Source organism: Pelodiscus sinensis, chromosome 13, assembly GCF_052426305.1.
Source record: "Pelodiscus sinensis isolate ZL-2025 chromosome 13, ASM5242630v1, whole genome shotgun sequence".
NCBI lineage: Eukaryota > Metazoa > Chordata > Testudines > Trionychidae > Pelodiscus > Pelodiscus sinensis.
Window position 1 is genome coordinate 9,491,629 of NC_143064.1, and position 14,000 is coordinate 9,505,628.

The window sequence follows — 14,000 nt, forward strand, 5'->3', positions numbered from 1 at the left end:
TATTTGGAATAATGTCAGTTATTCCAAAATAATGCTGATATGTAGACGGACCTTTAATGATCAGTCCCTGTCCTTCGAAATTGCAGGTGTATCTTGCTGCTACACAGAGGAACAATGCAGAAAAAGATTAATTCCAAATATAGTTTTTAGTCTCGTCTCTTATGACTTGTAATCAAAGGGAAATGGGAAAACGTTTGCATGCCATAATATTAATTTCTCTTACACACAAATTCTACCTGGGAGAGAAAAGAAATTACTTCAGCTAGAAATACATACATACTGTTAGAGATCTGCCTGGATACAAAATTAATATCTGCATCTGTATTTGCAAAAATGATCTGCAGATATCGCCAAGAATGTGGATACTTGCAGATATAAAGCAACTATCCACAAATTTACAGGGTTCTATTTGCATCCACACCAGATCTGCAAAAATGAGCTGCAGATATCTGCTTTCATCTCCATGAATACAGATCCCACAGATATAAAACAGCCATAAATTTGCAGGGCTCTACATACTGTGCCTTATTAAAGGCTTCTTGGATGACATATATTTAGCATGCTCATACTTACAACAGCATTGGTCTGAATCTGTTCAGGAAGGCCAACATGTAGGATTTTAGAGAGACATGGTGGGTAAGGTCATAGCTTTCATTGGTCTGATTTCTGTGGGTGAAAGATTCAAGCTTTTGTTCTACACAGAGGCTGTGTCCAGACTCAGGGGTTTTTTCGGGAAAAGTAGCCTTTTTCCGAAAAAACTTCACCTGCGTCTAGACTGCAGCCGCGTTCTTTCGAAATTAAATCGAAAGAACGCGGCTTTTCTTTCGACGGCGGTAAACCTCATTTCACGAGGAAGAACGCCTTCTTTCGAAAGTGCTTCTTTCGAAAGAAGGGGTTCTTGAATGTAAATAGGGCTTCTTCGAAAGAGAGCATCCAGACTCACTGGGTGCTTTCTTTCGAAAAAGCGGCTTGCTCTTTCGAAAGTTCCGCGTGCAGTCTAGACGCTCTCTTTCGAAAGAGGCTCTTTCGAAATTATCTTTCGAAAGAGGCTTGCAGTCTAGACATAGCCAGAGCTCTTATTCTGATCAAAAGATTCTCTTTCCCCAACAGAAGTTTGTGCAATAAACAATATGACCTCACCTTCTGTGATAGGGCCGGCCCACAATGTTTTGGCACCTGAGGCGAGGAGCTCAAATGATACCCCCATGCCTGCTCACTTGGGCCCAAACTTTGAAAGGTCTCAGTTCTGCCTTCTTCCTCTTCTACTCCTGTCATGGTACTGCTCTGCTACCTACGGGTCTGTTTTGGGACCCGTACTGTTCAATATCTTCATCAATGATGTAGATATTGGGATAGAGAGTACGCTTATTAAGTTTGCAGATGACACCAAACTGGGTGGGGTTGCAACTTCTTTGGAGGATAGGGACGTAATTCAAAATGACCTTAGCAAGTTAGAGAAATGGTCAGAGGTAAACAGGATGAGGTTTAATAAAGAGAAATGCAAAGTGCTCCACTTAGGAAGGAACAATCAGTTCCATACATACAAGATGGGAAGCGACTGTCTAGGAAGGAGCATGGCGGAAAGGGATCTAGGGGTCATAGTGGACCACAAGTTGAATATGAGTCAACAGTGTGATGCTGTTGCAAAAAAAGCAAATATGATTCTAGGTTGTATCAACAAGTGTGTTGTAAGCAAAACTCGTGAAGTCATTCTGCCGCTCTACTCTGCACTAGTTAGGCCTCAGCTGGAGTACTGTGTCCAGTTCTGGATGCCACATTTCAAGAAAGATGTGGAGAAATTGGAAAGGGTACAGAGAAGAGCGACAAGAATGATTAAAGGCCTAGAGAACATGACCTATGAAGCCAAGCTTCATGAGCTGGGCTTGTTTAGTTTGGAAAAAAGAAGATTAAGGGGGGACATGATAGCGGTTTTCAAATATCTAAAAGGGTGTCACAAGGAGGAAGGAGAAAATTTGTTCCCCTTGGTTACTGAGGACAGGACAAGGAGTAATGGGCTTAAAGTGCAGCAGGGGAGGTTTAGATTGGACATTAGGAAAAAATTCCTAACTGTCAGGGTGGTCAAATATTGGAATAAATTGCCAAGGGAGGTGGTGGAATCTCCCTCTCTGGAGATATTTAAGAACAGGTTAGATAGACCTCTGTCAGGGATGGTGTAGACGGAGCTTGGTCCTGCCTTGAGGGCGGGGGGCTGGACTCGATGACCTCTCGAGGTCCCTTCCAGTCCTATTATTCTATGATTCTACATATGCACCAGCAGCAGACACAGTTTTCTAAACTCTGGGTCGTAGTGGCGCTCCTCCTCCCCCAGTCTGGCACCTGTGGCGGATGCCTCAGTTCGCCTCATGGTAAGGCCAGCCCTGCTCCGTGACTCTCCCACACCCTCAGACAAACATGGCTACAACACTTCAAACAAATATTCAGGACTGTGTCTCTCTAGGTTCTACAAAGATGGATTCTGTGTAACAATACTACCTAACAGGCCAAATTTTGTTTGTTTTCTTATTCATGCAGTCCCACTAAGTTTATTGTGTGGTGCATCAGAGGTAAAATTTGATCCACTATTTAGATAGAGTAAAATGAAAGCTTCAGGTTTCCGGCAGGGAGGAATGTAAGAAAGGACGTTATGACATACCTGAGACAGATTTTCACACGTAAAGGGTACGTCTATACTGTGGCACTATTTTGGGTTGCTTCCAGTATTCCCAAATAGCTGTTCTGTGTCTTGACAACATGCCCATTATTTCAAAATATTTTTTGAAATAAAGGGCACACTATTCTGACATCCCTGTAAACCTTGTTCCACGAGGATTAAGGGACGTTTTGGAATAGTGGTTTATTTCAAAATTTGGTGCTGTGTAGATAGTGCCAAATGACAAAATAAGCTATTTTGAAATACACTCGAAATAAGCTGTAGAATTTGCCTAGCTCAAATTGCATAGCTTATTTCGAGCAAAGGGTGCATTATAGATGCATCTTTTGAGATCCTTCACTTGAGAACTGAATGCCATGCAGAATAGTGATGATTGAGTGTCATAATTGCTGATTAAATAGAGCAAGAAGCCTCTCGATAACAAGGGCAAATTCTTACGTTTTGGGAAATGTACAATATAAAGTTGACCCTTCGTAATGACCGCGTGCATCGTAGGTGAATTCTAGAAGTACATTAGACCAGCTTTTAAGTCAGAGTTTTTAGTGCTGGTGCTGCAGTCTATAACAAAAGTTAGTGAGAGTTTAGCAAGATGAGGAAGCTGGGTCAAGCCGACTGTGAGCAATTTACTGAGGCTCCCAAAGAACAAAATGAAGGAAAGTCACATAGACTGGCTCTATATTATGCCTTTCATGAAACCCATCTTTAATTTGTGTATCCAGAGGAATTATAGCTCAATATTTTTTTTTAGTTTATTTCAGCACATATTTTCCCCTTGTCAAGCAGATAACTTATTCTCCAGTGTTAAATGCCATATATTTCTTTCTACAGTTACTATGATCTTTCCCTTTTCATTTTCAAATTAGGGTTTAGATTGTTAAGAAGGATGGTCTATGATCCCTTGCCTGACAGGAACTTGCTTATGCATGCACCAGCAGCATGCATTTGATGTGTGACCATCACAAAAGAGGGGGAAGAAGACCATCTAAATTGAAAATCAGATTATAGTAGCCAAAGCCAATCAATCCTCCTTTGCCATTTTGTGCTTGCCTCCCTATATTCCATTTGCATACCTCTGTGGTACTGCAGAGGTCTGTCAGATATGTGATTAGAGCTGGTGCATAGCTGGTGGAAAGGATATTTCAATTGGCTTATGAAGAATTAATCAGATGTGATATGTCACTGTGATGGGATGGTACAAAACCAATAGATCTGAAGAAACGTAACAATGGAATGGCTGAGTCGTTATCAAAAGCATGCTCTTACTAAAATCAGTTACAGGCTGTAAATGGAGTAACTCCCTTTTTGAAAGCGACATTTGGGGTGATCCTGGGAAGGGCAGTCAGCCTTATTTCAGCCCCTAGTTTGGACCCATAATTATATATATTAGGAAGTCTGTAATATTGCTTTGTGACTTCAAAATCTGGCACATTTCATGAAAGTATGTTCACGCTGAAAATAACTCTTTGGGACTGGGACTACATCTGCCTCTGTTTGTTGATCATACTGTGGGTATGTCTAGACTACAAGCCTCTTTCGAAAGAGGCTTTTTCGAAAGAATCTTTTGAAAAATCTTCTTTTGAAAGGGATCGTCTCAACAGCCACAGCTTTTTCAGAAAAATGAACCAATTTTTTGAAAGAGAGCACCTAGGTGATCTGGATGCTCTCTTTCGAAAAAGCCCTGTTTGCATTCAGGAATGCCTTTTTTTGAAAGAGCTTTTTAAAAAAAAGGCATTCTTCCTCGTAAAATGAGGTTTCCTGTGGTAGAAAAAGCCGCCACGTTCTTTCGATTTAATTTTGAAAGAACACGATGGCACTCTAGATGCAGGTGAAGTTTTTTCCAAAAAAGACCACTTTTTCTTTAAAAACAAAACAAAAAAAACCAACCCTATAGTCTAGACATACCCTGTGAATGGTTGGTCCAGATCCAGGCTCTATGCATTTAGTATTCCTAAGGGAATTCTGCACTGCTCTATGGATATAGCATTCCATGGGGAATTCTATGCCTTTGTGGGAGGGAGCAAAGAATTAATGCCTTCTGCATGTTTCTTGGCGTTCCCACAAAAAAAATGGATGAGTCTGCTAGGAACAGCTGTCAGCAGTTAGCCACGGTAGTGAGGCTAGGCATGAATACATGTGTGGCTCTGTGAAGGGATGTGAAAGGGGTGAGACTGGGCACATGCTGGCTCTGTGAACAAGTGTCCCTCTCGCTCATGGTTGCTGCATCCCAGGTTTGGAGGCGTAGGGCTATGTGAAGCAGGCTCTGTCTCAGAGACTGAGTAGAAAGGTAACAATTAAGCAGGCAGGCTATGTGGCATTTAACTGTTCCCATTTTTAGACCATTAAGGCTCCTTTACTTTGCCAAGGTGGCATATTGTAAATGACAGTAGCTGAAGCCTCCGCTAGGAAGATTTTCACAAGAGTTTAATAATAATGAGGAATATGTTTTGCATTTTACTTATTTCTTGAAATACTGATTTAATGTCAGAAAGAAAAGAAACCTTCCCTCTCCATTCTCATGTCAGAACCCATTTTACATGAATTTAGTATTGCACTGGAATAAAGTAACATTTTTCAAATACTGGTAATATCTTTAGGTATCAAATATGCTGTGTGTTCCACAAAATCTCATCAGTTTGAAATCTCTCTGTGAGATTAGCATTCTCTTCAATTGGTGTGGGATCCGGGGACCTGTGTTAGAAAACCTCAAGATTATTTTATTGAATTTCTGGAGACTAATGTCTTCTGATTTAAACGTGGTAAAGAAAACAAGGAATATTGGTGCGAAATCCTGGCCCCATTAAAGTCAATAGCAAAACTCCCATTGATTTCCATGGTGCCAGGAATTCATCTTTTCTTTTGTTGTTTTCCTACTAAGGGAATGGCAAAAACTTACCTGAAGGCTCAGAGGAAATTAACTTTACCAGAAATGAAGGTGATATTTGTCACAGTTTTTCTGTATTAGTTATTTACACAAAAATGTCTGGATCAAAGTGAAGCTGTAGAGTATGCATTTCATAAATTAATCTAGACTGTGAAAGGCACAGAAAGGTGAAATAGACCCTGCATTTGAAAGATTAGTATCTAGAGAGGCTACTCTGGAGTTGTAACACATGGAACTAATTTGCTTTCAAAGATCTTTTAGGCCAGCTCCACACTAGGGGATAAGTTTGAATTAAGATAAGCAACTTCAGCTGTGTTAATTGTGTAGCTAGAGTTGATATACCTTGATTAGAACTTTGGCACCATCTCACAGTGAGAAAAATTCTCCCATTGACCTCCCTTACTCCTCGTGAGGATTAGGAGTACCGGTGTCAACAGGGGCACCCTCAGTGTTCTATTTAATAGGTCCTTACAAGATCCATTAAATTGAACCCCAGAAAATCGAGCTCTGGAGCATGAATCCATGGGTAAGTATAATGGCCTTAAATAAATGTATATTATTGCAATAAAGTGTGAGAAAAGTAGGCAGCAAGGGACTTACAGTGTGAGGAACACTGGCAAAGAAAAGAGGACAGGATTGGAAACAAATGGGAATACATTATTTCTGCAGAACTAAAATTCCTAATGCTCTGGATAGTGTGGAGAATTGGAATGATGGGAGATATGTAAAATCTTTTTTAGGTCCGCTAAAAAGATTTCAGGGGGCAAAAGTAAAAGGGCACACAAAGTACATTGCACAGAAAATATATCAATCTGTAACATTCGTTTTGTGCTTACAAATCCTTTTTAGTATTGTTCTGTGATTATCTCTGTCCATTTATAAGCAATAATCACTCTTTCTGCTTTGGGCACAATTCTACTTATGTGAGTAAAGCTTAATCACAGGATTACTTCCTTCAGTAAGAGTTTCTGGATCAGCCCAAAGTAACTATTTTTTCTGAGCACAGACTGGAATTGTGAAAACTGTTCCATCTCTTACGGTATCTTTTTCGGTACTTTTTCAGTGGATTGAATAGTTATAGATGTTTATTGACATACTGAATGTCTGGCTTCTTGCAGTACCATTGTCACCAGGAAAATGAATTGTTTCCGGTCAGCTTGGTGTATCTCTAAAGTTATTTTGCACGACTGGCCTTAAAAACGTTCAATTAATCAATTTGTTGCATGTTACTCTAACATTAAGTGGGTTATACGGACTAATTGTGTTCCAACTAACTATGTAACATTGATTTTTCTAAATGGCCTGGCTTGCCACTTTTTTGCCACTGCGAATAGATCTTTAATGCATAAGGTAGTTAGTGTTAAGCATATAATGCAAAAATAAAAGGACTAAAAGTAGCAGTCATCAGATCATTCCGGTTCTTCTGTGTCTCAGCCTTTACTCTCAGCCTTTACCATGAATCACGTTACTAAAGTTTTCAAGGAGACAGAAGTGAGGACATTCACTTTTTCCAAGACAAGTTAGTTAATTAGCATTTTGTAAAGCTCTAATGGCATGCAGCTAATGCCACTGGGAAAGTAATAGGGATATAAAACTGGTAAGTGCCATCTTTCTCAAAGTTCCATTCACCTCCAGTGTTTGTCTAGCAAGGGGAGGGCGTGGATCTTAAGTTAAAATTATTTAAACTGGTTTTATTGTACTCCTTAGTCTTGTTGTTCTCCTCCTTCCTCTCTTTTTATAGTTCCTCTTCCTTTATGGTGATTTCTGAGGACAGGACAAGGAGTAATGGGCTTAAAGTGCAGCAGGGGAGGTTTAGATTGGACATTAGGAAAAAATTCCTAACTGTCAGGGTGGTCAAATATTGGAATAAATTGCCAAGGGAGGTGGTGGAATCTCCCTCTCTGGAGATATTTAAGAACAGGTTAGATAGACATCTGTCAGGGATGGTGTAGGTGGAGCTTGGTCCTGCCTTGAGGGCGGGGGGCTGGACTCGATGACCTCTTGAGGTCCCTTCCAGTCCTATTATTCTATGATTCTATGATTTCTGCTGCACTAGTCCTGTGCGAGGGTGAAGGTTTGGAGGCAACCAGTCTTGGCTGTGAAATGGCTAGTGGTGGTATGGTGTTTATGCTTGGTCTGAGGAATAGATAACATTAAGAGATCTTAAGACCTACCAAAGCAAGAGACCAAGGGCCTGATTCTTGGTTCAGATCAAAAGCATCTCTATTGAAATTGGTGGTGTTGTATCCATGTTTAATTGGAAAGCTGAGGATCCAAGACATCCACTGATGTATAGCTCTGATGGTTTATGACGTATTAGACCCTAATCACAAAATTCACCCAGGAACCTGCTCCTGCAACAAACCCCATTGCCAACTCTGTCCACTTATCTATACAAGCAACATCATCACAGGAATTAACCACATAAGACACAAAATTAGGGGCTCATACACCTTCACATCCAGTAATGTGATATATGACATCAAGTGCCAGCAATGCCCCTCTGCCACATACACTGGCCAAGTCAGAAAGTCTCAGTGATAAAGGACAAATGGACACAAATCAGACATCAGGAATAGTAGCTCACAGAAGCCTGTAGAGGAGCATTTTAGCCTCTCTGCACATTAAATAATGGATTTTAAAGTGGCCACTCTTCTACCAAGGAATTTTATCACCTAATTACAGCGGAAGAGTGCCAAACTAGAATTCATTTACAAGTTTAACACTACCAATTTGGGCTTGAAGAAAGATATTAACTGGTTAATGCACTACAAAGGCAATTTCCCCCACCCCCTTTGATATTCACATTTCCTCATCAAATGCTAGCTTCATTATCTTTGGTCCTACAATTGACAGGTAACTGCTTTTGCTGTTTATATCTATCCTGAATTCTATAATTTCCACTCCAACTTGTCTGATGAAGTGGGTTTTACCCAAGAGACATCATCATCTAATGTATGTGTTTGTCTCTAAGGTGCCACAGGACTGCTTGTTGTTTTTAAAGTTACAGACTAACATGGCAAGCCCTTTGAGACTTTTCACAAAATCCAGGTTATTCTCCTACGGTATGTCTACACTACAGCATTATTTCGAAATAAGGTATTTCAAAATAGTTCATTCGAAATAGCTTATTTCAAAATAACGCGTCTACATGCAAAATACATTTTGAAATAGCATTTTTCTATTTCAAAATAGCACATCCACATTGAGTGGACGTTGAATTGCATTTAAGGCTGTTGGAACCAGTTCTGGCAGGGCATCAGGTCAGAAGTTGCCTCGTGGCCAGGGTGGCTGGAGGCCCCCTATTTCAAAATAAGAATCTATACCACACTTATTTCGAAATAGCAATTTCGAAATTGGCACTATTCCTCGTGGAATGAAGTTTACCAAATTTGAAATAATGAATTTAAATGAATTTAAAAATAACGGAATGGCTGTGTAGACGCTAGGAAAGATATTTTGAAATAACTACTGTTATTTCGAAATAACTTTGCTGTGTAGACATATCCTTATAGTCAGGGCCCAACAAACCGCTGAATCTAATTGCCCGTGGTGAGTAGATTTCAGCCAGTCACTCCGTGCATCCCATTCACTAGCGCTTCGCGCATGCGCAGTGCCGGTCTGGCGCATGCGCAGTGCGGGGCTGGCGAGTGGCTCTCGCTGGGGTTTGTCAAGCCTTGCTTATAGTGTATCCTGGTTTGGCACCCAGCAAGTTATTTCCTATACCTAGCTTGACTTATGGTCAGCTCCTTAAATCTTTACTCAAACAAAACCTCGATTGATTTCAGTGAAAGTTTTGCCAAGATGCAACAGCTTAACATTGGATTCATAGAACATAAATTCACAATGTGTGTCACAAAATCAGAACATCATCATTCAAATCTATTGATCCAGGGACACATGAGTCATTTGGCATAATTCTTATAAAGTATTTATGATCCTAGCTACCTTTGTATTGCTCATCATGCATTGTAGGGACAATATTGAATATATGACATTTCCAGTGTCTCAAGAATTTAACATTTTGTCTTACAGTTACACTGTCAGTGCCTCTTGAAAGGACTCAAGATATTGTCTTAATTCATGCTGGAAGACCGTCAGTTGACACATCTGATGGCATCTTTAAAAAGACCAGTCATACTTTTAATTGCTTAATTCATCACAGCAAAATGAGCCATCGCTCTCAAGGACATTAGATACTGTATTACACTTTGCACAAAGTTCTATTGGGCCACTTCCTTTATCAAAAATAACAGCTCACTGACAACACAGCTATCTCACATGGCTTGATGTGCCACCATAAATCACAACAAGCCGGCTGTCTCCTGAAGTTGACCAGGATCTAAAGCCCAGCTGGATAAAATCTCACTGGTGTGTGAATGGATTAGGTGATCCTTAACAGCACTAGAGCCACTTGTCAAAACTTGTTCTCCTGGTCCACCAAAGCACAGTGTCGTGTTAGGTTAGTATAAAAAAGGACTTTAAAATCTTATCAGAAAGCCTGAATGCTGAGAGATGAACAATTTACCCAAGGGGGTTTCATTGGGTCCTGGCTAATTTGAGATTAGCGCCAAGAATCCTAATCTACTCTTTTAACCAACAGACCGCCTTGCCACTCCTCACCAAGAAACATGTTGCTTGTACAATCAAACAGCTTGTCTCATCTCATTAGGAAAATCACTTTAAAACGTTGACAGAATGTAACCACTTTTGCTGCACATGCTAAGAAGAGATTTCAAATCAATTCTCTGCTTTGTTTATATGCAAAGTGTGACAGCTGATTGTTAATCAGGTCCCCTGAAAATTGTTCACTTGCCACAATTTCTGTTAGTAAAATACAAAGCTGTGAAATAGATGATACAATGTGTTAGTGTGTTCATTTCTTTCCCTGTATGTTAATGAGTTCTGAGTTGTTCTCCAGTAGGTTACTCTGCAATATATATGGCCCTGTTTGTTTTTACGGACGTTTGGTGATTGCGGATGTGAGGTCAGAGTTGGATGTTGCAGATTTTTTGATTATTATAAGAGTCAATTCTAGATTTTCTGGCATCAACCCCAACGAAAGATGTTTCCTGTTATCCATGACTAATCACTTAGGGTATGTCTACACTACCCTCCTAGTTCGAACTAGGAGGGTAATGTAGGCATACCGCACTTGCAAATGAAGCCCGGGATTTGAATTTCCCGGGCTTCATTTGCATAAGCGGGGAGCCGCCATTTTTAAAACCCCGCTGGTTCGAACCCCGTGCAGTGCGGCTACACGGGGCACGAACTAGGGAGTTCGAACTAGGCTTCCTAGTTCGAACTACCATTACTTCTCATTCCACGAGGAGTAACGGTAGTTCGATTTAGGAAGCCTAGTTCAAACTACCTAGTTTGTGCCCCGTGTAGCCGCACTGCACGGGGTTCGAACCAGCGGGGTTTTAAAAATGGCGGCTCCCCGCTTATGCAAATGAAGCCCGAGAAATTCAAATCCCGGGCTTCATTTGCAAGTGCGGTATGCCTACATTACCCCGCTAGTTCGAACTAGCGGGGTAGTGTAGACATACCTTCAGGGTATGTCTACACTGCCACCCTAGTTCGAACTAGGGTGGCTAATGTAGGCAATCTAAGTTGCAAATGAAGTCTGGGATTTAAATATCCCGGGCTTCATTTGCATCTTGCTGGGTGCCGCCATTTTTAAATCCCCATTAGTGCGGACTCCGTGCCCGCGGTTACACGTGGCACGGAGTAGGTAGTTCGAATTAGGCTTTCTAATTCAAACTACCCTTACACCTCGATCCACAAGGAGTAACGGTAGTTTGAATTAAAAAGTCTAATTTGAACTACCTACTCCGTGCCGCGTTTAGCCGCGGGCACGGAGTCCGCACTAACGGGGATTTAAAAATGGCGGTGCCCAGCAAGATGCAAATGAAGCCCGGGATATTTAAATCCCGGGCTTCATTTGCAACTTCGATTGCCTACATTAGCCACCCTAGTTTGAACTAGGGTGGTAGTGTAGACATACCCTTTTTTTTTTTACTCTTGTATTGAGCATGGAAGGCAACAGTTTATCAAGTTCTGCAATGCCTGTCTCCAGACAGGATTGCCATCTTCAACAATCTTTCGCTTGGACTTCCCAAGTCCATGGCTCAGTACCAGAGCATTTTAGATCTCTCTTGTAGGCTGCAAGGGAGATGATAACAACTACAGAGGCATTTCAGTTCTCAGTATCACTGGCACACTATGCTCTAGTGGTGATTACATGGTTGCACATACTTGCTGAAAGGGCGCGTCTAGACAGCACCCTTCTGTTGGAATAAACTACGCAATTTCAGCTTATTCCAAGTCTAAATTGAAAGAGCTTATTTTGAAATTTGGTGTCTATACAGCACCAGATTTCAAAATAAGGCAATATTCCAACCAATAGTAACCCACGAGGGTTACAGGAACTCTGGAATAGCATGCCTGCTATTTTAGGAAATAGCGGGCACTTTTAAAGATGTGGCATTGCTATTTCAGGTACTTCTGGTATCCTGAAAGAACAACTCAGTCTAGACGTACCTCCAGAGTCACAATGTAGATTCAAACAGTAGATAGTAGTGGATATGATATTCTCTCTTCACTTACTACAGGAGAAAAGTAGAGAACAAGGGAAAACACTTTTTATTGCCTATATGACATGATGTCAAGTATCAGAGGGGTAGCCGTGTTAGTCTGAATCTGCAAAAGCGACGAGGAGTCCTGTGGCACCTTATAGACTAACTGAAGTGTAGGAGCATAAGCTTTCGTGGGCAAAGACCCACTTCGTCAGATGCATGTAGTGGAAATTTCCAGAGGCAGGAATAAATATGCAGGCCAGGATCAGGCTGGAGATGACCAGGTGGATCCAATCAAGGAGGATGAGGCCCACTTCTAGCAGCTGATCTGGAGGTGTGAATTCCAAGATCACACCTCCAGATCAGCTGCTAGAAGTGGGCCTCATCCTCCTTGATTGGATCCACCTGGTCATCTCCAGCCTGATCCTGGCCTGCATATTTATTCCTGCCTCTGGAAATTTCCACTACATGCATCTGACGAAGTGGGTCTTTGCCCACGAAAGCTTATGCTCCTACACTTCAGTTAGTCTATAAGGTGCCACAGGACTCCTCGTCGCTTTTATATGACATGAGTGAAGGATGCTTAGTCTGTACAAAATACTTTGAAAAATTGGATCTCCCCCAAAGCTCTCCAGCTTACTAAAATCTTTCCACAACAATGTGCAAAACACAGTACAATCTGAAGGAAACTCCTCTGAAGATTTTGAGATAAAAAGTGGAGTAAAACAAGGATACGTCTTGGCATATGTTTGGAATATTCTTCTCAGTACTTTGAGCTATGCATTTAAAAATCAAGGGTCAAAGGCAGAGAGGACTCCCTCTCCAGTATTGTGAAGGGTTAATGGTATTTGCATCGTGCATATTGTGAAGAACTTTTTCTTCTTTCCAACATTGAAGGAGACTATATAGATGTAGTACAGTTTTGGTTTCCCAGTTGGAGTTGTTCTGCCAGTATGCTGTCTTTTCCAGCTGCTTTTCCAATAACGAGAGAATCTAAAGCCTTACCCACTTCTTCAATGCTTGGTTATTGATCAAGCTTGATTAGTATATCAAACTGTGAGATATTTTCAAATGTGTTATCAGGAATGTTATTATTTGCAGGCTAGATCTCTAAATACGTTCCACTCAATACACCATCTGCTGTGATTTGTCTGTCAATATGTGATCATCTTTAGATTTGATAGGAGTTGCTTTGGATTTTGTTGAGAGCATTTTTAATGCCATTGTACATGATTTGCAGATTTCCAGCATCTGCTGCCAATAACGTACTGTGGCATAGATTTTTCCAGAACTCATTAACACATTTCCTCAAAGCCTTCTGCAATGACCCTTTTGCTTTTCACGAGTTTTCTAAAGTCAAAGGTGTGGGCTTCTCTGTATGTTCTGCATAAGTGTAGTTCTTTGCTCGAATAAATGGCTGTAACACCTGTTTATAATATTCAAACCAGACTTGTTTCCTGGTTTTTTTAGGATCATATGTATTAAGTCCACTTTCATAAATCTTTTTCTGTAGAGTTGTCTACTTTTTCTTCAGCATTTTTAGGTAAGCACCAAGAGAGGGATTTCATAAATTCTGTACATAGTTTAGGATCACACGTTTTCAGAACATTCATTTGTGTGTGACCTTCGTTCTTAGCTTTGTATAACAACTTAGGACCTATTTTTACTCTGCTAATCCTGAGAAAGTAGTCTGTATCTGTATCACCATCTGTGCAATGATAGGAATGAGGGTTATTAACACAGTGAAGAGGGCATCTTCCAATCAGCACCATGTTGAGTTGATGCCAGTGACCAGAGCTTTGTTCTAAGATTTGCCTGCCCACCACCAAAAATAGATTTTTGTAACACAGAATTTATATATAGCACAAAA